Source organism: Equus quagga, chromosome 21 (assembly GCF_021613505.1).
Source record: "Equus quagga isolate Etosha38 chromosome 21, UCLA_HA_Equagga_1.0, whole genome shotgun sequence".
Classification (NCBI taxonomy): domain Eukaryota; kingdom Metazoa; phylum Chordata; class Mammalia; order Perissodactyla; family Equidae; genus Equus; species Equus quagga.
In genome coordinates, this window is record NC_060287.1 from 27435049 (window position 1) to 27462991 (window position 27943).

Sequence of the window (27943 nt, forward strand, 5' to 3'; positions counted from 1 at the left end):
CAATTGATTTTACACTCCAATCACAGTAATTGTTTAGATTTCATTCTATTTCAAATTTTTTCAATATTTACCATTACTCATTTTCTATAAAAAGTCCCATTCTAAATTTGGATTTTCATCTTTTTCTGTCTTTTTAAAAATTTCTCGTGGCTTAGGATGAGTACATTATTAGTAGTATACTTTTTAGCCAATTAATATCTGAAAAGGTACTTCAATTGCATTCTCAAGTGAATGAAAACTCAGGTATAAAATTCTAAGGACGCATATTTTTTCCTCAAAATTCTGAAAGTTTTATTCGTTTCTTCTTGCAATATTTCATAAAAAGACACTGAGTTTGAGGCCATTCAAAACACCACAGTCCTTCCATCGCATCTCCAGGACGCATGAACCATATCATCTTCTCTCTCATCAGTTTCACCTCTTTGTCCTCTTCAGCTGAATTCTGGAAAAGCCTCTCAAATTTGCCTTCCACATTATGATTCCTTGCATCATGGAAAAAGCTGTTCCATTTTAATTCTTCTGATGCAAATTTCAGTCCTTCTCATGCAGATCTTAAATGGACTATTACATTTGAGTTCCTTCTCTTCTTTTCCTACCTTAACCAACTCACTGTGGACTTCTATGCTCTCTCTCTCCCAGCCAGCTTCCTTTAACCTCAGTCTCTTGTTTTATTATCTCATGCTTCTCCTCCATATTTCTAGAGTTTTATTGAAAGTACAAAGCACTTATACTAAATTTGTTCTCTTTCCTGTGGAAGCTATTTCTCTTAGAAATAAAGTCTCTTCTTCATCTTCTTCCTTTCAGGCCTCAGAACACTTGGTTTGGTACCACATTGAGTTGAGTCGTTATGGTACATCCATCTTTAATGAGAAAAGCTTATGCTCTTTGGATCTCCTTCACTGACTTTTATATTTCTCTTAAAATTTTCTTTGCAGACCTTAAGCCTTGAGGTTACTTTCTATAAATTACAAGTGTGGCTGGCTGTTTCAGAGGCTGAAGAAATCAAGAAGGAACTCTTTCTGGTGATCCACTCTACTGAGGGTCAGCTTTTGGCCTTTTCTTGGTTCATCCATAATGCCAAGTCATGGAAAATCTTGCCCAATCTGCTTTCCCAGGCTGCTTCTTACCACATCAAATAGAAAACTAAATGTGTCTAAAAGAAATTTTGCCTCACTGGCAGCTTTCTGCTTGATGTGACTCTTGCACGAACTCTGAGGTCTCCTAATACAGTGCTTCCATCTGCTATTGATCTTCCTCCATGAACAAGGCATCGAGTGAACATACTTGACCTTCTCTAAAGTCCACTGTGGCCTGTAGAGCTCACCCTCCAAATTAGTGACCAATGGAACATTTCTGAAAGTATCAGTCAGCCTGAATCCTCCTGGCCTTTCTTCATTTCAGAAAAATATGCATTAACTCTAAAAGAAATTATTCCCAGCTTTTTGACAGCTCCTTTCCATAATTTCCAGTGATGGTGTCTGTTTCCTGATGTTTTTATATTTCTTCAGTTATTTCTAAGGGGATTCAAGGTAGAAGTGGTGTATGGTAAAATTATCATAGCCATTATTATCTGAAGGTCATAATGTAAATATTTTTAAACGAACTAATGAGCTGAAAATTCCAAAATTTTCCAAGTGGGTCAGCCTTGAAGAAAGAAAAGCAGTGAGAGAGTGATGGAAAGAACACCTTGAAGAGTTTCACTCTCGGTACATCTCAGATATCACCTCTGTCATTTTGGTGAGCCATCTTATGCAGTCCACTTTTAGCTTAATTTTCAGGTGAGTCACCTCAAAACTTCAAGCTGCAAAATGGCCCAGTTGCAGCAGGGAGCAATGAAGCTTTCCAGAATCTTGTGAAATAAGACGATTTGTGAGCAGAATCACCCAAACAATACTTCTCAGGGTTATTTTAAGCTTTTACTTTTGCCGTCTCCCTGACAACTTTAGCTCAGGTGAGTACAAGATGAGCACATGGAGCTTTATAGTGCTAATCTAGGGGGAAAAAAAAAGATAGGTATTATTATTATTAAATAAGAATCCACTTATAGAAATACATTTGGACCGTGTTCCACATTACACTGTAAAAACAACAATATGGAATTAAACATCTTTCTTAAAATCAGAAATCTTAAAATATATGTGGTCAGTGGTTCCCCGTAAGTTGAACCAGTTGAAATAATCATTCAACTAGAAAGACGTGACATACACATTTCAAATGCTTCCTAGGGTAGAAATATTTCCTGGTGATTTTCTCTTCCCTTTAAGTGAGGACAGATCTGGCCAGTTGATGAAGAATAGAGGATATGAAACACAAGGAAGAACAAACACTTTCCAGCCCCTGGGCTGATGAGGAAGTCCACAGCAGAACCAAGGGAACAGCTGTCGCCAAGCTACAGCTTTGGTGGGGAGTCTCCCCATCAACTCTACACCCACGGTCCCCCAAACCCAGGACTCAGCTGCAGTTGAGAAGGTGCACCACGAATTCCTCTGCCTTATATTTCTGTACTTCCAAGTGATTAAGGTTCAAATGTGTTGAAGGTCCCTACTCAGCAGCTCTGACCATCAAATAAACAAAATGAATGAGTTTTGCTCATCATCAATTTAACCAAAAAACTAGATGTTGACAATATCACCTTCTATCCTTTATCTACAATGATGATATGTAATGAACCACCCAAACCCAGTGGCTTAAAGCAATAAGTATTTATTTTGCTTAGGAGTCTGTGTGTTGCTGAAGGCTGGGTTCAGCTGTGCAATTTGGGCCTCAGCTGGGCTTGCTCTCAAGTCTGGGGGTAGCTGGCTGTTGGCTGATCTAGGGTGGCCCCAGTTGGGATGTCTGGAACAACTAGGCTCTGCTCCATATGTCTCATCTTACAGTAGGCCAACCAGGCATCTTCTCATAGCAATCACAGAGGAGCAAGAGAATGAGCAAAAACATGCAAGCACTTATTCACACCTCTGCTTGGGGGTCACATTTGCTAACAAGCCATTCTCTAAGGCAAGTCACAGGCTGATCCCAGAGTCAAGGGGTGGGATAGAATACTCAACCCAGAGGGCACTGCAGAGTTACAAGGCAAAGGGAATGGGTACAGCGAGGGATGCAGAATGGGAGCCATTAATACAATCGATCTCCTGTACACGTTTAATGACAGCTTGTCTACAGTTGGAGACAAGGCAATCCTGACTAGGCTGGTTACTTTACAACATGCCTAATCTCTGGTTTAGGGCCCCCAAATCTAGAACTACTCATTCAAAAGAGAATATCTAGTCAACTAACCTCAAAACAGTTGAAAGTGTGTCACTGAAGATTTATGATTATAAATAGATGAAAATTAATTACTAATAGGTAAAATTAGCTCATGTTCCAGTAATTCATGAGACTGTGGTAAATCCATCTTGATGCAAAGCAAGATTATTCTCTCTTCCTGGAGAATGGTTATAGTCATGATGGTGCCTCGAGGCAGTCATATTAGATGTTAGCAACAAAACGAGGTTCCGGAAGCACAATGTACAATCAATCCTTGGAGGTACAGTGCAAAAGTCATCAGTATTCTAAATGATGATGTGCAAAAATAAACTGGGAATCAAAGACATGGTTCTTCAAAATAGTCATTAGAAATATATCACTCATTCATTTAAGATAAGTGTGTTAAGGATGCTCCTGGTGAGATCTGCACTGAGTATTTTTGAAGCAAATTCTGTCCCTACCTTCAAGATGCTTGTTGTTAGAAATGGAACACGTGGCTATAGGTGCTTAGCTGTTGCGTGCATTTGTTTGAGATCAAACTTGGTCTCTGAAAAGTTGACTATGACTCAAATATATTGGGTTAAGTGAATTTTTGTGTTACAATTTAGAGTAAATTTCCCACTTCCATCTGTTGAGATAGCAGCCCCAAATTTGTTGGGATGGTATCAATGTTTCCTTAGAAGAAAACGATGGAATAAATCAAATTCTTAATATTAATTTTCTTGTAATAAATTCAGTAATAACCTTTCTTGATCATTGGCACAAATCTTAATCTAATTACTTGATTAGGATGTTTGGTCAGATGAAATTCTGGCTGGTAGGGCCACAACTCATAGAGATAGTTAAATGAAAATGGCTTAAGTTTTGCATATTTCCTAAAGTTTTCTAACTCTATCATAAAACAATAAAGTCATTGTAAGGATAGTTACTTCCAACTAAAAAGACTTTGAAAAGAAACAATTCTTTTTATTAAGGCATCAGAATTATACCCCATTCCTGGCCCACTTCTTTTCTGGCTGGTTATCTGTGAAGTTTCTCTTCTCTTTCTTGATCCACTTTGTTTTTATCTCCAAGCTAGGGTAGAACTCTTTCTCCAAGAAACTACTGCGCTACCAACTTTAACTCTCATTTTACTTTTTTTTTTTTTTTTTTTGAGCCTTATATATGGAAGCGGATCCCACGACACAGTGCGGTAAGAGCCCTAACAGCAGTAGGCACTCTTTTATCCGATTTCTCTCGCTATCAGCACATGGGTTATTTTACACAGCTGGTTAGACTGAGGTACTTTCAGGGGCCACCCAAGTCTCATCCACAGAGAATCCTATGCAACAGTAGGAACATAAAGTCTTTTCATCAATCCTCAAAGAGAAAAGGGAAAAATTCAGCTGAGTATCTTTCTTTTGTACAGCGGAGACATCCGCTCCCTTCCTTTGATTTTCAGCTCTGGTTGTCATATGGAATGAGCAAAATTACGAAAGCAGCGCTTTCTAGGAGAAGGTCTATTTCCTCCTAAATCTATTAGTGCAATTTAAATAGGCATTCAAATAAAAGATAAGGAATCAACACCATTAGAATGTTATGGAAAAGTAGCAGGAAATAAAAAGGCAGATTTATGTCTTCCTACTCTTGAACCACAAAAGTTTTAACAGCTAAAACGTACCACAGTAATAAAAATAGCAATTTTTTCTTCTATCCTTTGCATCCACTGCCAAACATTAGTGAGAGTGATCTGTTACCTGTTGTTTCTACGTCCTGCCCAGCCTCCTCCTGCATTAACCTGTCTCCCTCTTATTGATGTGAAGATCGCCAATGGCTGCTTTACATTTTTTCCTTATGTTATTGTAAAGTTTAACACACAAATAGAGAATTACATAAAGCAAAGACAAACATCGCTAATTTTATCACAAAGAGAAAAACCCGTGTACCACCTTCCAGGCCAGGAAACAGAACACTGTTAACATCCCAAAAGCATTCTCTATGCCTCCTCTCAATCTCTAAGCCCCTCCCTTCTCCCCAAAGATGATCTCTATTTTCATGCCTAACACCAGAATCTGGTTTTCTCTGTTTTTCAGCTTTTTATGCATGGACTCATGTGTCTGCCGTATTATGGAGTTGTGTCTGCCTTATATCACTCAACATTCTGATGGGTGGATTCGCCTATGCCATTGCATACAGCAGTAGTTCATTTATTTCGTTGTACAGGTATTTGCATTTTATGACTGAGTACTCCACAATTTTATTTACCCGTATTACTATTGATGTATGTTTAGGTTATTTATTATAGTTAAAACTGGAAACAATGTTGCTGTGAAGATTATTATACAGTCTCAATGCACGTGTACACATATCTGTTGGACAGCTAGGAGTAAAATTTCAAGACCATGGAGTATACATTGGTTAACACTAATAAATAATTAGCAATTGTACTAATTTCTGCTTCCACCAGCAGGATACGAAAGTTCCTGTTGTTTCAAGGACTCTGCGACATTTGATATTGTCAGTCATTGTAGCTTTAGCCATTTGGTGTGCACATTGTACCTGATTGTGTCTGTAATTTCCAATTTCTTGATAAATAATAAAGCAAAGCACTTTTCTATATGTTTATTGGTCATTGGATATCTTCTTTTGAAAAATATCTGTCCAACCTTTTTGACTATTTTTCTATTAAATTATCATTTCTTTATTGATTTGTGGTGGTTTTTTATATTATCTGGATACAAGCTGTTTGTCAGTTACTTGTTATGCAGATGTCTTCTGCCACTCTTGGTTTTTTAGTTTCTTAATAGAATATCTTAATTTTGATATCACTTACAGTCTTGCCTTGCCTAGAGTTTCAAGTAAATGAAATAAAAGATTATATTGTCGGTTATGTTTGACTTCTTTCACTTAACATAATGTTTTTGAGATCTATCCATGTTGCATCCATTAATATTTTACTACTTTTCATTTCTGAATAATATTTCACAGTATAGAAATACCACAATTTATTATTTGTTTCTTCATTCACCACTTGATGGTCTTTTGGGTTGTTTCTACTTTTTGGCATCTAATAATAATGCCACATGCATTCTTGTACATAATATGTGCACATATGTTCCATTTCTCTTGAAGAAATAGCTAGTAATGGAATTGCTGGGTCATATGTTAAGTATATGTTTTACTTCATAAGATATTGCCATGTTATTTTCCAAAGTGGTTGTACCAATTTTGCATTCCCACTAACAACATTGTCTCACATCCTCACCAACCCTTAGTATTGTCAATCTTTATAACTTCATTCTAATAATGTGTGATAATATCTCATTTGGCTTTTCATTTTGCATTTCGCTGTTAACTAAGGATATCAAACATTTTTTTCATGTGTTTATTGGCTGTTTTCATTTGTGAAGTATCTGTTCAAACTCCTTTTTTTTGTTTTTGAGGAAGATTATCCCTGAGCTAACATCCGTGCCCATCTTCCATCTTCCTCTACTTTTTTATATATGGGACGCCTGCCATAGCATGGCTTGCTAAGCAGTGCGTAGGTCCACGCCTGGGGTCTGAACCAGTGAATCCCAGGCTGCCAAAGCAAAGCAAATGAACTTAACCGCTATGCCACCAGGCCAGCCCCTGTTCAAATCTTTTTTACTTTTCTTTCTCTCTTTTTTTTTTTGGTGAGGAAGATCGGCCCTGAGCTAACATCTATTGCCAATCTTCCTCTTTTCACTTGAGGAAGATTGTTTCTGAGCTAACATCTGTACCAATCTTCCTCTATTTTGTATGTGGGACGTGGCCACAGGGTGGCTTGATGAGCGATCTGTAGGTCTATGCCCAGGATCCAAACCCACAAACCCCGGGCCACCAAAGCGGACCATGTGAACTTAACTACTACACCACCAGGCCAGCCCCAAAATCTTTTTTACAATTTTAAATTAGTTTTTTTTCTAGTTATTGGGTTGTAAGAATTAATTATACATTCTATATATGAGCCTTTTGTCAGATACATGTTTTGGAAATACTTACCTATGTTATTAACTTTTAAACTTTCTTTTTATCTAATATGTGCATTTAAGGCTCTAAATTATCCTTTAAATACAGCTTTAATTGCATACCACAAATTTTGGTAAGTAGTATTTTTACTATCATTCATTTCAAAATATTTACTATTTTCTCTTATGACATCTTCTTTCACCCATAGGTCATTTGGAGTGTATTCATTTCCAAAAGTGGAGATTTTCTAGTTAATTTTTTGTTCTCTGTATTCAGTGACATTTTCCATATGATTTTGATCCTTTGAAATTTGTTGAAACTTGCTTTATGGGCTTGAATATGATCAATTTATGTAAATGTTCCACGTATGCTTGAAAATAATAAATATTTTGTAGTTGTTGGTTACAGTTTCTATATCTCTAATTAGGGAGTAGTTACTCTTTTTTTTTTTTTTTTTTTTTTGCTGAGGAAGATTTGCCCTGAGCTAGCATCCACTGCCAATTTTCCTCTTTTTGTTTATGAGCCACTGCCACAGCACGGCCACTGACAGACAAGCACTATAGGTCCGCACCTAGGAACTCAACCTGGGCTGCCAAAGTGGGCCGCACCAAACTTAACCACTAGGCCACTGGGGCTGGCCTTATTCATGTTTTTCATATCTATTTCCTTACTGGTTTTTTTGTCTGCTTGCTCAAACATTTTTTTAGAGAGGCATTTAAAAATTCTCTGTTATGATTGCAAATTTTTTCACTTCTGCTAATTTTTGCTTTAAAAGTCTATGTTATTAGCTATACACAAAAAATAGAATTTTTATTTCCTCTTGGTGAATTGAATATTTTATTATTTTGAACACTCTATCTTTATTTGTTTTTGCCCTAAAGTATATATTGACTGGCGTGTAAATACATACATAAGCTTTCTTTTTGTTAGAATTTTCATAGTATACTTTCCGTCATCTTTTTTTACTTTTAATCTAATATTCTGGATACCTCTTTTGTAAGCTGTGTACAGTTAACTTTTTATCACCTTTGACAAACTCTGTGTTCTAACTGGAGAATTGGTTCATTTACAGTTAACATAATTAGTGACATATTTAGGATTACATCTACTGTCATACTCAGTCCCTTCTATTTGTCTAATCTATTCTTCACTTTTTTCTCTCTTTTCTCTTTTAAAATAAAGTATTTTCATTATTCCATTTTTTCCCACTACTATTTTGGTAGTAATATCTTCCCTTTCAATTCTTCTGGTGGTTTCCCTAAAGATGACAATACTCATCCTTGAGTTATCAAAGTTCTAATGTCATTTGGTACTTTTTCTCTCTTCCAGACCAATGAGAAGAACTTGGAAGATTTTAATTTCATTCATTCCCCTTCCACTTATATGACATTGTCATATTTTCTCATAAGGTTCTACTATTATTTTTAATATAGCCATTATTCATTTAAATCTGTTTACCTGTTTCTCATTTTCATTGTACTGTGTTCCTTCCTAGAGCTCAAATTTTGAGCCTGAATAATGTTCCTTCTGCCTCTGGTGTAGATTACAGGTGATAAATTCTCCCAGTTTTTACTTATCTGAAAATGTTGCTTACCTATTTTTGGAAGGTATTTTCACTGGGTACAGAATTCTCAGCAGTAGTTATTTACTATGAATGTTTTAAAGATAACATTTCATTACCTCTGGATTTCATTGTTTCTATTCTGAAGTCAGCTTGTCAGTCTAATAGTGGGTCCCTTGAAAGCAGTTTGGTTTTTCTAGCCTCTGGATGCTTTTATTATTTTTTCTTTGTTTTTGGTTTTCAGATGTTCTGTTATGATGAGCCTAGTGTGGTTTGTTTGTTTGTAATTCTCTTGCTTGCACTCTGTAAAGATGATTGAATACGTGACCATATTTTTTGCTAACTTTAGAAAATTCTCAGATTTGATCCTTTAACATATTTCTTCTGGCCCCTTCTCTCTCCTCAATGCTCCAGGGGCTCCATCTCATTCTTTCCAGTGCTGTTTACACTCTCCTCTCTGTTCCCTCATTCTAATTCTCGGTACTTCACTTTGTTTTGCAGCTGTAGACTTTCCATGTGGCTCATTTCCATATAGAGTTGTCTTTAATTCAATTGAGGAATTGAGATAATCCATGACTTCAGTCCCTCCAAGGACTGGTCGACTTCCAATTCAACCTACTCCCAGGGTGTAATCATTGGCGTTCTTAACCCATAATGAGGAATTTTATCATGTGCTATGAAAAGATCCTGGGTTTTAATTTTCTTGTCCCTAGCCACAAATGGTTTTCATAATTTCTACCCCATATCTCAGCTTCAATTCTCTGTTCCAGATTTAGCAGATGCCTCTAACTAAAACACAGCCCTAACTGTCAGGCTCACCTTTCTAAGCGAGTCAACCCAGGTGCTTCTCTAATGACTTTAAACAGATAAGCCATTTTTTTAACATTTTGTCCAGATTTTCCAGTTGTTCTTAATACGAGGCTTACTCCAAATTACTTTGTTCATCACTGCTGGAGAACAAAAACTTACTAGTTTTAAAATCCAATATTCTTTGCTGAATCATCATTTTCCTCTAATTCTCTGAAGCATTCAACTCTGTTGCTTAATTTCTTACTTAAGATTTTCCTTTTACTTTCATCAAACTGTGCGTTTCTAGTTTATTTGCTCTCTTTCCTATGGCTCTATAGAATCCTTATATTCCTGTACATATTCTATAGTCCTTCCTCAAGTATCTTCCAGGACTTATTTGCCTTTTCGACACATTTTTTGTATAGTGCAGTCAGGACAAATGTCCCCTTCGAACACACGCCTGCAGTAAATTCGTCTACTCCTACAGCTGCAGCCACGTGGGGGATTTCCACACCTTCATCTCTGGTCCTGAAATATCATTTATGCTTACATTTCATATTTTTTACAACTTAGAGGACATCTCCAGTTAGATGTCCAATCTTCTTGTCTCACGAAATACATCTGTCACCTCCCTTCCAAACAAACTTCTCATCCCAAAGAAGCTATGTTGATGTGTTCTCGGACACTGGAAGAGGAAAGAAAGAGCAGAAAGAGATATGTGTGCCAAGGTGCCACATTAAACTATTTGGCGACTTCATGGATTCAGAAAGTAAATATTAGAGAAGTAAAGATGATTCCAAGTTTTCTTGCCTAGATGATGTAAAAATACTTCTGTTTTGTAGAAATTCATTGACTGGGAAAAAACCTGTTTTGGGGAGATTGGTGCCATGCTTATCTTTTTGTTATCTATCTCCCTACCCCCACACCAAACCCTCACCTCCATCTCCATTAGAAGTATATTCTGAATAATGCTTTCATAGTCTTCTTTCTAAAACACATTTCTCACATCACTCCAGATATTAAGAATCTTCTATATCAACTCCAAACAACTGTGCCTAATTTTCAAGGCTATTTATAATCTGTTATCATTCCACCTAGCCATTGTTTCCCATGATGCAATCTGCTCTAATCAATAATCTTCTTCACAATACTTCATCTTCTTTCCCATTTCCCAGCTGTTCCCCATGCTGATCTCAAGCCTGAATGGTTCTATGTCTTTTCCCATAGGCTTATTAGTCTTAACTATTCTTTAAGCTTCATTTCGAGCCCCACCTCTGCCGTGAAGCCCTCTGTGACCACATAAGTTCATGTAGCTTCCAGCATTCTCTCATAAACTTGTTGCAGGAGAGTGACATCAGCAAAATGGTGGCATAGGAATTTCTAGCACTAATCTCTCACCCCACCCCAGAAATCAACCAATTTGAACAACTATCCATGTACCAAAATGCCTTCACAAGAGCCAAGGATTTCAGGTGAGGGATTATAGAAACTGGATGAAGCACAGAATTAAGAAAGGACTCATTGAGAAAGGTGGCAAAGATAGATTCATACTACCCCCATCAACCCTCCCCCAAGCCCTGGCAGCCCCGTGCAGAGAGAGACACACACACCACCCCCATGGGAGAAAGAGAGTATAGCAAGTCCCAGACCTCAAGGACCTCACCTTGGACCCCAGAGCCTGCCTGCCCTGGCACTAGACCTGCTCCCACAGCCCTAGGTGACTCCCTGCAGACTCCTGAAAAACCAGGCCCCCCCTGCTTACTGGCTCCCACAGTCCCAGGCAGCTCCAGAGGCAATAGGCTCATAATTAGCCCCCTTGAACCCAGGCTCCACGTGGGCACCCACAAACCCAGGCTCCCAGCTGGGCCCAGCACCAAGCCAACTACTGTGGACCCAGGCTTTTGACCTAGTCCAGCACCAGACCAGTCCCTGTGGCCCCACAGGTTGGGCTGGCTCTTAGGCCTCAGGTTATAAGCCGACTCCCATGGCCCCCGAATCCAAGCTCACCCTAGCACCAGGCTGGCCCTTGTGGCCCATCTCCAGGCCCTTTCATGTGAGACTAGGCTCCTGGCCAAATTGAATTTATCCCCTGCCCAGATGCCAGGCTCACTCTAGTGGTCCCCAGCACCTGATTGGCTCCTGTGGACCCAGGATCCAGACCCACCCATGCAAACCTAGGTCTCAGGCCCATCACCACAGTCTCAAGTGCCAGGCTTGACCCAGTGAACCCAGGCTCCAGGCCTGCCCCACAAACCCAAGTACCAGATTGGTCACTGTGTATCCAGACACCAGGCTTATCCACCTGCTGACCCAGGCACCAGAGCTGCCCACTCAAGGACTTCAGCAGTAAGCCCACAGACACCACCAGATGGCCCACCCAGGATCTCTGGATGGGCTGAGTGGTGGGGAACTTTGTCTGCTGAAGCCAGTCTCTAAAGACTGGAAGAGGCACCTACTTCCTTAAATGGGCAGACAGCAATGCAAGGCCACAAGGATGATGAATAATCAAGGAAATAAGACACCACCAAAGGAAACTAATAAAACTCCAATGACTGACCCTAAAGAAATGGAGATGTATGAACTGTCTGACAAAGAATTAAGAATAATCCTCTAAAAGAAATTCAGTGAACTATAAGAAAACATGGGATAGTCTCTTCAATAAATGGAGCTGGAAAAACTGGATGTCCATATGCAAAAGAATTAAATTGGACCCCCATCTTACACCATGCATGAAAATTAACTCTAAATGCATTAAAGACTTAACTGTAAAACAATAAACTATAAAACTATTAGAAGAAAACACAAGGAGAAACCTCCTTGACATTGGCCTTGGCAACGATTTTTTGGATATGACACCAAAAGCACAAGCAACAAAAGCAAAAATCAACAAATGGGACTACATCAAAGTAAAAATCTTCCACACAGCAAAGGAAACATCAGCAAGATGAAAAGGCAACCTATGGGATGGGAGAAAATATTTGCAATCTATCTATCTGATAAGGGGTTAGTCTCCAAAATATACAGGAATTCATGCAATTCAACAGCAAAAAAAACAAACAGCAAGATTTAAAAGTGGGCAAAGGACTTCAATAGACATTTTTCCAAAGAAGACATACCAATGACCAACAGGTATTTGAAAAGATGCTCAACATCATTAACCATTAGGAAAATGAAAATCAAAGTCACAATGAGATATCATATGTTAGAATGGCTATTTCCAAAAAGACAAGAGACAGCCAGTGTTGACAAGACTGTGAAGAAAAGGGAACTCTTGTACATTGTTGGTGGGAATGTAAGTTGGTGCAGCCACTATGGGAAACAGTATGGGCGTTCTTCAGAAAATTAAAAATAGAACTATCATATGATCCAGCAATTCTACTTCTCAGTATATATCTGGAGGAAATGAAATCACTATCTCAAAGAGATATCTACACCCCTGGGTTCATTGCAGCCTTATTCACCACAGCCAAGACATGGAAACAACCTAAGTATCCGTTGACTAAAGAATGGATAAAGAAGATGTGGTATACATGCAGAATAGAATATTTTACAGCCATAAAAAATAAAGAAATCCTGCCATTTGCGACAATATGGATGGACCTTGAGGGCATTAAAGTGAAACCATTCAGAGAAAGACAAATACTGTATGCTCTCAGTTATATGTGGAATCTAAAAAGGCCAAACTCACAGAAACAAAGAGTAGAATAGTGGTTGTAAGGAGTGGGAGAGGTGGGTGGGGGGGATGGGAACATGCTGATCAAAGGATACAAACTTTCAGCTGTAAGATGAATAAGTTCTGGGCTCTATTGTCCATCATGGTGACTATAATTAACAGTACTGTATCGTATACTTGAAAATTAAGAGAGTAGATCTTACATGTTACCACCACAAAAAAATAGTAGTTACGTGAGAGAATGCAGATGTTAACTAACCTTATTGTGGTAATCATTTCATAATATATATGTGTATCAAGTCACTACAGTGTACACCTTAAACTTACTTTTGTTATATGTTATAGTAACTCAATAAAGCTGGGGGGAAAAATCTATTGCATAAAATTCCGGTTAAGCATAAAAGTTGACAAACAAACTTTGCTCCCACTATAATGATGAGAAAATGCCAGATAAACTGAAAAATCATAGTAGTCTTTAAAGCAATCAGAGAACAGCAAAGTCTAAATGAATTAAATTCCAAAAGGGATTCCCTTTCTGAGTTACCAAAGATCAGCGGCCTCTCCAAACCCTAAGAGTGGGAGCATAGCAGTCAAAGGAATGCTTCTGCAACAGGAAGAAGAGTTCCAGAGGACAGAAAAAAATCACATTAACTTTTAACAACCACATGTGGGCTGGCATGCAGATTTGAATCTGGAGGACTCCCAAATCTAGAGTTGGTCTTTCTCACCTGCCAATTCTTTCTCTTCCATATAAATTTGGCTGAGTAAGTGACAGCACCAGGAATCTAGGGACAGCATTGGAAAGGAGACGGAAAGAGAGGTCTTCAGTCTTGGGTGCTTAGATAGAAAATTCCTACTTAAAAATATTTAAACCAGAAGCAATTGAAACTAACTAAAGCATCAACCAATCCATTATTGAGCCCAATTCCTGATTTGATTGAATACATCGGGCTCCTCACCCTAGCTGCCTAAAAAATGAAAGGGCAAGTCTTTTCTGGGTTTGTAAATATCTATGTCAATTTCCACTGCCCCTTTATGTACAATGTTTAGTATACAATAAAATATTATGAGATAGGTAAAAAAGCAAGAAAATGTGACTCATAATTAAGACAAAAATGATTTAATAAGATAAAGCTACAGTAACCAATACAGTATGGTATGGCCAAAAAAAAAAATAGACAGATCAATGGAATGGAATAGAGAGCCCAAAAAATAAACCCACATACATATAGTCAAGTGATCTTTGACAAAGGAACAAAGGGAATACAATGCAACAAAGATAGTCTTCTCAACAAATGGTGCTGGAATAATTGGATAGACACATGCAGAAACAACAAATCTAGACACAGACTTTACACCCTTCACAAAAATTAACTCAAAATGGATCACAGACTTAAATGTAAAACACAAAATTATAAAACTCCTAGAAGATGAGATAGGAGAAAATCTAGATGATCTTGGCTACAGCAATGACTTTTCAGACACAGCACCATAGGCGTAATACATAAAAGGGAAAACAATTAATAAACTGGACTTTATTAAAATTAAAAACTTTTGCTCTGTGAATGACAATGTTAAGAAAATGAGAAAAGTGGAGACTTCCAAAGACTAGGAGAAAATATTTGCAAAAGACACATCTGATAAAGGACTGTTATCCAAAATATACAAAGAACACTTAAAGCTCAACAATAAGAAAATGAACAACCCAATTAAAAAATGGGCAAAAGTCCTGAATAGACACCTCACCAAAGAAGATATAGAGATGGCAAATAAGCATATGAAAAGGTGTTCAACGTTATATGTCATTAGGGAAATGCAAATTAAAACAACAATGAGATACCACCATACACCTATTAGAATGGCCAAAATCCAGGACACCAACAACATCAAATGCTGGTGAGGATGTGGAGCAACAGGAAGTCTCTTTAGTTGCTGTTGGGAATGAAAAGTGATCCTGCCACTTTGGAAGATAGTGTGGCAGTCTTACAAAACTAAACATACTCTTACCATACAATTCAGCAATTGTGCTCCTTGGCATTTACCCAGATAAACTGAAAACGTATGTCCACACAAAAACCTGCACACACATATTTATAGCAACTTTATTCATAATTGCCAAAACTTGGAGGCAACCAAGATATCTTTCAGTAGGTAAATAGATAAATAAACTGTAGTACATAGAAACAATGGAATTATTCAGTGCTAGAAAGAAATGAGCTATCAAGCCATAAAAAGACATGGAGGATTTAAATGCATATTACTAAGTAAGAGAAGTCAAACTAAAATAGCTACATACTGTATGATTCCAATTGTATGACATTCTGGGAAAGACAAAAGTATGGAGACAATAAAAAGGTCAGTGGTTGCCAGGGGTTGGGGGTGAAGAAAGGATGAATACATGGAGCACAGGGAAATTTTAGGACTGCTAATTCTGTGTGTGATACTACAATTGTAGATATATGTCATTATACATTTGCCAAAACCTATAGAATGTGAAATATCAAGAGTAAACCCTAATATAAACTGTGAACTTTGAGTGATAATGATATGTCAGTGTAGGTTCAACAATTATAACAAATGTAGCACTGTAGTATGAGATGTTGACAGTGGGAGAGGTTGTGGTGTATGAGGCCAAAGAGTATATGGAAACTTCCTCTACTTTCTATTCAATTTTGCTGTGAATCCATAACTTCTCTAAAACATAAAGTCTATTAAAAATGTTAACAACAAAGAAAATAGTCAATATAAGCAGACCCAAAGATGGCATAGATGACTGAATAACTTTAAAAACACTATGCAGTCATGCATCACTTAACAATGGGGATACATTCTGAGAAATGTGTCATCAGGTGATTTCATCATTGTGAAAATGTTATAAAGTGTACTAGAGGGAAATAAAATTTGCCAAGCCAAAATATGTCTCTTTAAGATGATTATTTTAGGCTGACTATTTTGATGATACAAAAGACTCAGAAAGTTTTTCTCATTACCTCCCCTTTAACTGCCTAAAAGAATTCACATTAAAAAATCTGTCCCAGGAAGTGAACTACCACCTTAGCCTAACATGAACTAGGTGGTAGACAGGGAGGAACCTAGAAAAGCCTGTTCATTGGGCTGCCTTATGTGTTCTTCTGTTTCTCTGTGGCCAAAAAAACACTTGTTTTCCAAATGCTTTCTCCTTTTCACCTACCTGAGAATTGCCTCCTTTCCCTTTGAAGTCGCTGACTCTCCCCACCCCCAACATCTTATTTTGTCTTTAGCTGAGGATGGTATTTAAGGTGAGGGCTTCAGCCATTTTGATGAGTTACTCGGTTTTTCTGGGTTTCTCCTGTGTGTAAATGTTATTAAAATTTTGTTTCTTTTTCTCCTGTTAATCTGTCTCATGTCACTTTAATTTTTAGACCAGCCAGAAGAACCTAGAAGGGTAGAGGAAAATTTCTTCCTCTCTTATAGTACTTGCACAAACCTAGATGGCATAGCCTACTATACGCCTAGGTTATATGGCACTAATCTTATGGGACCACCATCGTAGATGCAGTCCATTGTTGACTGAAACATTGTTATGTGGTGCATGACTGTATTAAAAAATTACATTAAATTTTAAATATATTAAAGGAACAATGGAGACTTTAAGCATTAAAAAGAACCAAATGAAAATTCATTAGCTGGGCTTATTAGAAGACTGGATGGAGCAAAAATAAGGGTCAGTGAACTCAAAAACAAATCAGTGGAAATTTTCAAAATGAAACAAAAGAGGATAAAAAATGAAAGCAAAAAGCATACAAACAAAAAGAACATCTCAGACCTAAGGCAAAAATATTACACAATCTAACATACATGTAATTGGTGTTATAGAAGGAAAGGAAAGAGAAAATGAGATGCAAGACTATTTCAAAGACATAATGCCAAGAATTTCCAAAGTTAATGAAAGTCACCAACTCACAGATCCAAGAATGTGGCAAACCTCAGAGAATTTTAAAATCAAAAACAAAAAAGAGACACTCACGCTATTGTCAAACTGCTCAGTGCCAAAAACAAAGAGGAAATCTTAAAAGCAGCCAACAACAAAAGCCTCTGTCTATTCAAGGAAACTTCAATAAGAATGATTGACACTTCCCATCAGAAATTATGGAAAACAGAAAACCATGGAATAATCTTTAATGTGTTGAACTAACTCTATAAACAGCAAAGTTCTTTTTCAAAAATGAAGATGAAATAAAGACACTTTCAGACCAATAAAATCTCAGAAAATTCATTGGCATAGAAATAGCAAAAGAAGTTCTTCACGCTAAAGGAAGGAATGAAGACCATGGGCAAAGGTCAACCACAGTACAGAGGATCTCATGACTTTGCTGTTTCCTCTGACCCCGATCCTTCATCATGACACAGTCCAACTATGGGGCGGAGAGCAGGAAGGGGTGCTTTATCTGAAAGAGCAACATCTGCAGGTGAAAATGGAAAATGGAACAAGGGCAAAGCATGCACTTGGAATCTGTTTGTCTTTAAAGAATGACAGCAGAAGAGAAGCTACAGGAACTGTTGGAGAAATCATAGAGCAGAAACCCCATAGGAGCCTCAGTTCTCATCAATATGGCAAGCTTAACCCAATCATTGGGCTAATTTTAAAGCAGAGGGTCACCCCTCTTAAAAAGAAATTAGTTACTGCCCAATTTTAGGGAAATTTGAACCCAGTTGAGTGGCTTCAACAGTATAGAAGGGAAATTACAACATTTTTGTGATCTTGGAGGTAAAATTATTGTTATTTTCAGAAGAAATTATTCTTTTCCTGGAAAACCAAGGGATTGTATTGGAAAATTATTAGAAATACAATACTGTAGTGAAAAGATTGTTTGCAAGTAAAAACACAAAAATCAAGTGTTTTCTCATAAACCAAAAATAAGCGATTAGAAAACATCCATAAAAAGCACATTAATACATTTAATGTGAAATATAAGAGGTCTATATAACTTATAATGCTCTGCTTAGAGTTATTCACTTTACACCTTGAATTTTAAAAAAATCAATAAGGATATTAATTCTCTCCCAATTGATTTGTAAGTATAATGCAATCCTAACCAAATTCCAACTTAAATCAAAACAGCAAGAGTAATGAAAGCAGTATGACGTAAAAATATAAAGTCAAACAATAGAATATAATAGAATCCAGTTACAGATGCCATAATATATATTAATTTAAGAAATGATTAAAGGGGCAAATCAAATAGTAGAAAAAGGATCGACTACTCAAAAGAAAAAATAGTTTCAGCTTAACTGACGAGCAATTTGGAACAAGAAGACAGTTTTCTTATCTCATTTTCTTCATATCTAAATAATCCAGATAGCTCAAAATTGGAATGTTTATGGGAAAAAAAAAAAAACCTAATTGCACTATAGTATGGATGAAGCTTAACATTCAGTCCTAGAAGTCCTGGCAATGGAAGCCTCTTAAATGATTACTGAGTGACTGATCAAAAATAGAACTGTATTGGGGGCTGGCCCCGTGGCCGAGTGGTTAAGTTCGCACACCCCGCTGCAGGTGGCCCAGTGTTTCGTTAGTTCGAATCCTGGGCGCGGACATGGCACTGCTCATCAGACCACGCTGAGGCAGCGTCCCACATGCCACAACTGGAAGGACCCACAACGAAGAATACACAACTTAGTACCGGGGGGGCTTTGGGAAGAAAAAGGAAAAAATAAAATCTTTAAAAAAAAAAATAGAACTGTATTGGGGCGGTTTTATATCCCTACGAAAGCTAGAAAAAGAGTGCTTAATGAGGAAATAATGCTTACATTCTAGTTTGGAACACTTGAGTATAAAGTGAGTATTTTACTCTCATTCATTTCCTCTATAGCACCTAATACAGTGTTGAAATCTACATATTAAATTTTCAGAAAATATAGTATTGACTGATTCATCAGAAATACTATGTTTCTTCCTAGAAGACAAGGAAATACACTTGCGAGTTTTCTATTTAAAAGAATTATGTTATTCATCAAAATTTTCACGCTGCCATCTGCTCCCAGCATTGTTTTATTCTGAAGTAGGTTCAGCACAGCAAAGCATATGAATTTCACATTAGAAAACATACGAAGGACATAAACATTTGTTCTCTGTATTCCACAGTAAGTGCCTGTTGTGAAACACTCAGGGGCACATGGGCAGTTAGGATTTGTCGTTACTTACACTATTTCCTACAGAGGTGAGGATCACTAAGATTTGGAGTATCACTTACATTGCACAACACGTTTTATAAGTACTCAAAATGCATTTCTCACTTTAAAAAAAAGTGAAAGTAAGTAAATTACTAGATCACAATATATGTATCTCAGAAGTCCTGACTCCCCAGCTTTCCCTCTGGGTGGTTTCAGGCTTACAATCCAGAAGACTAGAAAATGGGTGATTAAATCTAGTAATGCTGTTTTTTGATTCTAAAAAATTGCTATAAGAGGAGTTTTTCGCCTCCTAGATTTAGGGTACCATTTTCCTGCCTCTTGTGAAGTAGAGTAACAGAGTGTCGAGAAATGGCCAAGGAGATCTGGAAGGATTATTTAAAATATCTCCTATATGCATGTCAGTAACTAGAGACTTGAGTTAAAAATCTCCATTATAAAATGAATCTGTATCATAGGAGCGACAGTCACATCAGTTAGTGACTTAACAATCCAATAACCAAGATCTGCAAAGGAAGGAGTGAAGTTTCCTATTGGAGGGAGGCCAGAGATGAAAGTAAAGAGGACCATTTAGGGGCATAGAATGCTTTCAGAGAAGACTGGTCTGGATGGGGGAGGGAGTGGCGAGAAGGTGATAGTCCAACGAGAAACTATCAAGAGGAGGACCCTGTGGATCCAGGGTCCAGGGATCGGGACAGAAAAGTTGCTGGGAAGCAGGAGATGGTAGGAGAAAAACAGCTGGAAAAGTTACAGAGGAGAAACTATGACTGCCCACAGTCCGTTCCAAGCCTCTCTGTTCTGTAGCCGCAAAGTTCTTTGGGGGATTGAAATCAGCTTGAAAGGTGGATTCTAATTATTTTAAACCAACTGTTCTCAAAACATGGGCCAAGGCCAGCAGTATTAGCATCACCTGAAAGTGGTTATTAATGCAAATTATTATCTGGCCCCAGCTCAGACTTACTGAATCAGAGCCCCTAGGAGTGGAGTCCAGCAGACTGTTTCAAGCAGCTCTCCAGGTGATTGTGACACTCTCTCAAACTTGAGAAACATGGGTTTAAACCAATGATGGCAATCCAAAGCTTTAAGGTGTGAAACAGACCAATCGAGCAGCACACTGCATTCTCCCAGCAATAATTTTCGGTTCAGGAGTAGGTGCCTAGTTTGAGCTGACCTCACTCAACTGCAGAGTTTTCTCTCTGCGCATCCCCAGAAGAAATGAACAATTTAGCATTTAGGCACAATTGCCTCAGCAAGAGAGGGAATAAAGCTTAGAAGGATGCCAATTTGTTAAATGGCAGCAAGGACACAGAGAGAAGCCCATGTTCAGTGACATTGTTGAACATAGAATCATCTAACCCAAAGCCTGCCCTGCCTGTGAACTTCTCATAACCAAGTAAACTTCCTTATTGTTTAAGCCCATGTAAGTCAAGTTTTCTGGAACGTTCCCTAATGGATAGCTTGCAAACTACTCTGCAAGCATCACTACTTCTGCCAAGAATTCTGGTTATTGGCAACCTTCAGCCAAATGCTCGGGTATTCAGGCGAAAAGTCAATAGCACTGCGGGCAAAACGGAATGCCAAATAAAATAACAGGTGTGGAAATGAAAGAGACCCTCCCAACCACCTAACAACCAATAGGAGTGAGTATAATTTATAGTCACGCTTCCATATTTCAAACCACAAGGCTGGAAATAGATTGTGTGAAAAATATAGAGTGGTATTTCCCTCATAGGGTAGACAACCCAGGATAATTGCATGGGAGAAACACTGTAAAGGCAACTTTTGGCATCACTTCCCCAGTTATCTCTGTAAAATGAAAACAAGCAGAATGGCCTCTCTCTGAGAGGGTGGCCGACTGTCCTGGCTCACTCAGGACTGTGGGGTTTCCAGATGTGTCACTTTCAGGGCTAAACCAACTGCAGGCACACTGGGATGGTTGGTACTTTACTCCTGGGACACATCTTGGGCCAGAATCTAAGTCAAATAGATTTGAAACTTTACTCTTGCCTATGATTCAGGAGAGCAAGGGGATTACTTTCCTTTAAGAACGATATCATATGCCCTTGATAGTCAGTTACATCTTTCTTCACATTAAGTGTTGACATCACTTGCATGGCTGTGTCTATATCAGCTTTCTTGGAAGACAACACCAGGTGTAGCCTCTCAGGTTGCTCTCAGCTGGAAAGTAGAGGATGCTTCCAACTTCCTTCCACCCATCTTTTTGTAATCATTTGAAATTCCCATTCACCTCTTGGGTATTAAATACCATTTTTATGAGAGTTCTTGGAAAAGGCTTTTACTAAAAGCCTACTCACCAGTAGCTTGCCCCCAAAGACTGTGAAATTGACAACTGAAACTCATTTCTGAAAAAATTTAAAAATCCACGCAAAAGGATAACAGACTGGATATATGTCCTATTTCCATCCCCAGCTGTTCTCCCTCTTGATAACACATGTGATGTACAGAATCACTAAATGAAATTTGCATGTTCTCCTTAGGTAAAATAATGATGCACAAAATAGCATAAGAATTTATTCCTCACACAAATGTTATCAGTAAACCAGAGGCAGTATTGGAAAAGACATGTATTTCCTCAAATTTCCGAGCTATCTTCACTCTCCCTGTGCCGGAAGCAAAAGGAGAAGATTAACAAGAATGTTATATAAAAACAAACTACAGAACACTAGATTCATTGTATATGTCTGGAAATGAAGGTAAACACAAAGGAAACATATCATTTAATTTTATCAGCATTAATAAAACAACTTTGTTTTAAAACACTAGCATGAAAAAAAGAGGATTGTTGTGTTATTTGTACACAGAAAGCCAAATATTTACTTTCCTGGTTCTTAGTCCTTTAACCTTCTCACCTGGTAGTGGATACATAACGACCTGAAATTTGCTTTTGGTGTTGCTAGAGAACATCCGTTGTATAGAATTGTAAACACTACTGCTGGTTTTGACATTTAAGGAGCAGGTGGTCTGATTTGAAATTCTCCAGCATTCTAAAACCTGGCAGCTTAGGTCCCATACCTGCACAAAGAGGAGAAAGAGCAGGTTAAATTTTCTGACCTCTGAAGTTTTCCAAAGGACAAACTTAACTAACTGCATCCCCAGTTGGTGATTGGGAGGCGGGAGGAAAGAAGGGGAACTGAGAAGCTCTACGGAGGATTAAGGAGGCGATGCCATTGACACGGCTGTCCACAGGGCATCGCACTGGCAGAAAGCAGGATGGAGAGTCATTGCTCCAGAAAGTTACGTGGTTAGCAATGCTTCCAGAACTTGACTGAGAAATAACCATTCAGCAATCTTAGAAATAATCACTTAAATTTGCCAACTCACTTTCCTCCTTTGGGAGAATCCAGGTTATAAAAACAAAGCAATGTGTGTGATTAATGCAATAAGCTTCTTTTCAAATGCTTTTTGCGACTCAGAACAAGAATTTTTAAATATACCAAACCAAGCTTCCCTACGAAAGCACAAAATGACATAATTTAGCTTAAAAACTTGAGGTGTGAACCCTAAGGGCATTATCATACATCACAAGATTGTATATTATTACAGAACTAATGACCATTCTTCCCAGGACCAATGCATATATGTCATTGTCCCTTGCAATTTATTATTAGCTAATATTTGTTAGCTTACTACGTGCCAGGCACTGTTTTCATTCATTTAAGGCTCAGAACAACCGAATGAGGTGTAGGTACTATAATTGTTATCACCTAACAGGTAAGAAATCAAAGGTAACACAGATATTAGATAAGTTGTCCAAAGTTACCCCTCTAATAGGTGGCAGGACTAGATTCAGATCTGATCAGTCTATGCTCTACATGCCTAGACCTCTATAACATACTGTTCTCCTGGTGACAGATAATTCAGTCTTGCTCAAAGCTGGTCACAAATACACTCAGCTTTCTGAAAATGGTGCAGAATTTTCCTGACTCTTCCCAACTGAATGCCTGCCAATCAGAGCCAAGGTCACCTTGGACGGGCACCAGGAAGCCCCTGTCCCCTGGTCAAGTTTTCTTCTTTTTCTACTCCGCTGCTTCCCTGGGGCCACCCTTCCACTGCCTTTGTGGCTGAGACTCAGGAGGGTGCTGCATCTCATTGCAAGTCCAGGGGCACTTACACGCTGGGGGCGTGGAGAGGAGCCTTCCCTTCCTCAGAGTGCAGCAAGTCTATTTTCTTTCTGTTACTGGACACTCGTGGCATGATTTTTCAGTGTCATCAGGCGAAACCACACTTCCCACCAGATGCTGGTGAAGAGGAAGGAAATGGAAACAGTGAAATAAAGAACCTGCATTAATGAAGGTTCTCCAAAGAAACAGAACCAATAGGGTCGATAAGGATACCTGGAGATTTATTATGAGGATTAGCTCACACAATTACAGAGGCTGAGGAGTCACGCAATCTGCCGTCTTCAGACTGGAGAATCAGGAAAGCTGGTGGTGTAATTCAGTAGAGTCTAAAGGCCTGAGAATGGAGGGCTGATGGTATAAGTCCTTGTCTGGGTCCAAAGGCCCAAGAACCAGGAGCAATGACATCTGAGGGCAGGAGAAGATGGATGTACCACTCAAACGGAAAGAACTCACCCTTTCTCTGTCTTTTTGTTCTATTCAGACTCTCAATGGATTGGCTGACGCCCACACATATTGGTGAGGGGGACCTTTACTCAGTCTATTGATTCAAATGCTAATCTCTTCTGGAAACAGCCTCACAGACAAGCTCAGAAATAATGTTTTACCAGTGGTCTGGGCATCCTTTAGCCCAATCAGGTTAACACATAAAATTAACCATCATAGAACCCCAAAAGGCAAAACACACAACACTGTGCATACAACTTGAGCAGGCTCCTAAACTCCCGTCTACAGCGGGGTATGAACCCCGGGCTCCAGGGCCATCATAAGTACCTAGTTGCTATAATCTAGGGCAATCCTTTTGTTTTTGCTTTTTTTAAATGAAAGAATACGTTTGCTTATTCTTGAGAAGAAATCACCTGTTCAGTGACAGCTGGGAGGAAAACTTGTTCAACGGTATTTCGGAAGCATCTCTCAAGTGAAGACATGTGGATCTCAGACCTGTCTAGGAGGCTTTGAGCGTGTTCTCCTGTATGGGCCTTAGCTTGTAAAGAAGTTAAATAGATCCTGTAAGAAACCACCTGCATGGGCTGAATCAGCCTAGCTTGGGAGAGAGAACATCGGCCTAAGTGTCTAAATGCAGCTGCCAGCTCCTCTTTCTCCAGCATGTCACTTTGGGCCTTTGATTAGTTCCCTTCTGTAGCTCTCAGTTTTCTCCGCTGTAAATGAGGGCTTCAACTTGATGATGCTGAAGATCTCTTAAAGCTCTACGATCACTTACTGCTGGATCTGATTTTGGGAACCAGTGAAATGAACTTGGAAGACTCCTTGGTGCTGGTCCTAAGACTGGGTACTCCCTAGACTAGACCTCGCCTTGCAGGAGAAACAAACCCCAGGCAACAGCAAACTCAACAAAAACAAGCACCAGCCTTTGTTTGTACTCCCTTAAAAACACCAGGCAAGATAGCAAGGGTGCTGTTAGGACAGAGCACAAAGAAAAGCCAAGGGACTATTCCCATCTGTCCCCAAACCCTCACTTAACCTGACCACGATCAACAGCTGGCTAAGTTTTGTTTGGCTTTAGGTCCCAAGAAGAACCAGGAATTAAGCAGACACATCAGGCCCTGGCATATCACTGAGGGTGCTCACCTTCCAGGGACACAGCGTCCCTGCCACTCTCCTGGACTCAACCAGATCCAGGCGACATCGCCTTCCTTATCGCAAAAATAAACGAGAAGCCCTGAGAGTGAGAGCCTCCTTAAACCCTGTGCCCGGAGCCCCTAACTCTCCGGATCACGCAAGCATGGAGTCAGCACTTGGCCAACCTTTTATGCTTAAAATTGGGGCCCTAGACATCTGCTTCTCTCATCCTGGTCCAGGCCCTGGCACCGTAGGGTGCGAACTAGTCCATTGACTTCTAAGCACACCAAGGTTTGTTTCTATATGCAGATAAGGAAGGCAACTCTGTGTACATCTGCTTGAGTCTAGGGGGGTGGCAGGGACACCGTGTCCCTGGAAGCTGAGCCCCTCAGTGTCGTGCCAGGACCTGGCATCTGCTTAATTCCAGGTTCTTCTTGGAACCAAAGGCCAAACAAAACTCACCTAGTCCCAGCCCTGCATTTTACACTTGATAGATATTTATGGACTTGAATTTCCTCACTCCTCTTCACCTTTTTATTCCTGTTGATGATCATTTTAATCAGCTGGTCAAATGAATTTACAAAACAAATGGACTCAACTCAAGTTCATTTTTCCAAACTCTAAAATGGTGATTCTTTCACTTAGTGTGCATAAAAATCACTTGCAGAACATCTTAAAAATGCATATTCCACCTGTATTCGTTGGCTAGGGCCGCCATAACAAAGTACCACAGACTGGGGGCTTAAACAAGAGAGACTTATTTTCCTGCAGTTCTGGAGGCTGGAAGTCTGAGATCAAGGTGCTGGAAAGTTGTTTCTCCCGGGGCCTCTCTCCTTGGCTTGCAGATGGCCCCCTCTCCCTATGTACACACATGGTCTTTTCTCCGTGCTCAAATACCCCTGGCGTCTCTGCTCGTCCAAACTCCTCTTCGTATCAGGACACCAGGCAGATTGGATTAGGGTCCACCCTAATTGCGGCCTCATTTTAGCTTAATCACCTCTTTAAAGATCCTGTCTCCAAATAAGGTCAGATTCTGAGGTCCTGGAGGTCAGGGCTTCAACACATGACATTTGGGAGACACAATTCAGTCCATAATAATGCCCTACCCACCTCTCATCCCCCCATGTTTTATCCGGTAACCTGAGATGGGGCCAAAGGCCTTTTATGGGGTTTTTTTTGTTTTGTTTTTTTTTAAACAAGCACCCCTGTGATTCCCATTCCATAAAAGATAGTTTGGAAGGGACACTACTTTAGGCTCATTCCTCCTGAGTTCCTCTGGAGAACTCCCCCTGCTTCCCTTCCTACTTCTTTTCACGGGTCTCCCATGCTGTTTCTCCACAATCTCTAAATCCGCGGCTTTTTGTCCTCTTCTCTAGAGTTTCCACCTACATCCAATGTCTTTAACTACTCTTTCAAAGCACACAGGAGTTAAAGAAACCAAATTTCATCAAAAGGGAAAACCTAATTTGTCTTTGAGTCTGCCTCTCCATGGCTGAGAGGCAGAATCAGAGTGAGAAAAACCTCAAGAAATGGGAAGTTCCCAACCCATCCTCAGAGCCAGGCTCCCCCCTCCCAATATAGGAGATGCTAAGGATCCTTCAAAGAAAAGTTGCCAGTAAGGGTTCTAAGAGAATACAAATCTCTGTGGGATTATGCACAGTCTCTGCCTCGGTGGCCCCCAGCCAGTGCCAGTGCCAACCCCCCAGGGTCCCACATGAACACCTAAGGAGCACATAGGCCTGGGCTCCAGGCTAACCAGGCACTGCCCGGAATGAAAAACACCAGTTCCAGCCAGACCTACTTGTCCGTGTCTCAGCTTCCATGCACAGCAACTACTGGGAATTTCAAGAGAACACTTTCCCAGGATGTTCCACGGATCCTGTGCTTCCAGTTTGGCTGCAAACTGCCAGAGCAGCGTTTTCTCCAGCTGGCGCTAACCCAAACTAGGAAGGAAAACACTCAAACCAAAGACGCATTTCCCCCTTGAAATTTTTGAACAGAAGCCTATGAATTAATCAGACTCTTAAAGGTACAGTCCAGTTTGTCTTTTAATAAAATGATAGAGTCTAGAGACCTTATATTTCCTTCCCTCTCAATCAGATTTATCTCCTCTGGCCACAGCATTCCGCCTACAACACAGTTTTCTCAAATGAAAGCATTTTATATGAAATTCCAAAAATATAAAAACAAGAATCAGTTATGATTTGAGACTGTGTCTGTTTTTGATCAGATTAAAAGAAAAATGTTTACCGTGTTTCGATAAGGAAAATCAGACGCAAAACCCAAAACAAGCCAAAGACTATTTCTGATTAAAAAACATGAGATATTAAGATGTGTCATATGATAAAATTTAGTATATGTATCAAGAGGTTTTATTTTCCTAATTCAATCAATGTCTGTTCAAGATAAGGACAGAAACAGAATTTCAAGGATGTTCTCAAGGCTACATTAAAAAGATTCAAAGACAGCCACTTATGGGAAGCCCTTGAAAGGGTCAGCTCAGTAAGAGAAGTAATCTACTTCAAGGATATCAATAGTTTATAAATCCAAGACAATAGCAGGAGACACAAATGTGGCTTCAGTAGAAGCAACATGACCATAGATCAACTAATAACCCAGAGTTACCCTTTCTGCCGAGGAAAGCTTGTCCAACGTGTGACAATTTGCCAGTTCCAGGATGGTCTCATCAGTCATCTCCAATTACACATGTATCCAGGGAACTAGTCTGAAAAATATTATGAGCTCTTCTCCTTTCCCTGCCCCCTTCCTACCTTTGAAGGCTGTGTGGGGATGTGATGACCAGCACAGCAGCAG

The 27943-nt window shown here is 39.2% G+C and overlaps 1 long non-coding RNA gene across 2 annotated transcripts; it reads right to left on the reverse strand.

Annotated features, from left to right (window-relative positions):
* Positions 1-334: 334 nt before the first annotated feature.
* On the reverse strand, positions 335-27943 carry LOC124231441 (uncharacterized). Of its 2 annotated transcripts, none has more exons than XR_006886523.1 (5): positions 27755-27943; positions 23765-23885; positions 23542-23668; positions 22280-22442; positions 335-1991 (listed from the first exon to the last, which is right to left on the reverse strand). It is a non-coding gene; the product is annotated as an uncharacterized LOC124231441 (long non-coding RNA). The 2 variants fall into 2 exon arrangements; XR_006886522.1 differs by lacking the exon at positions 335-1991 and adding an exon at positions 21946-22030.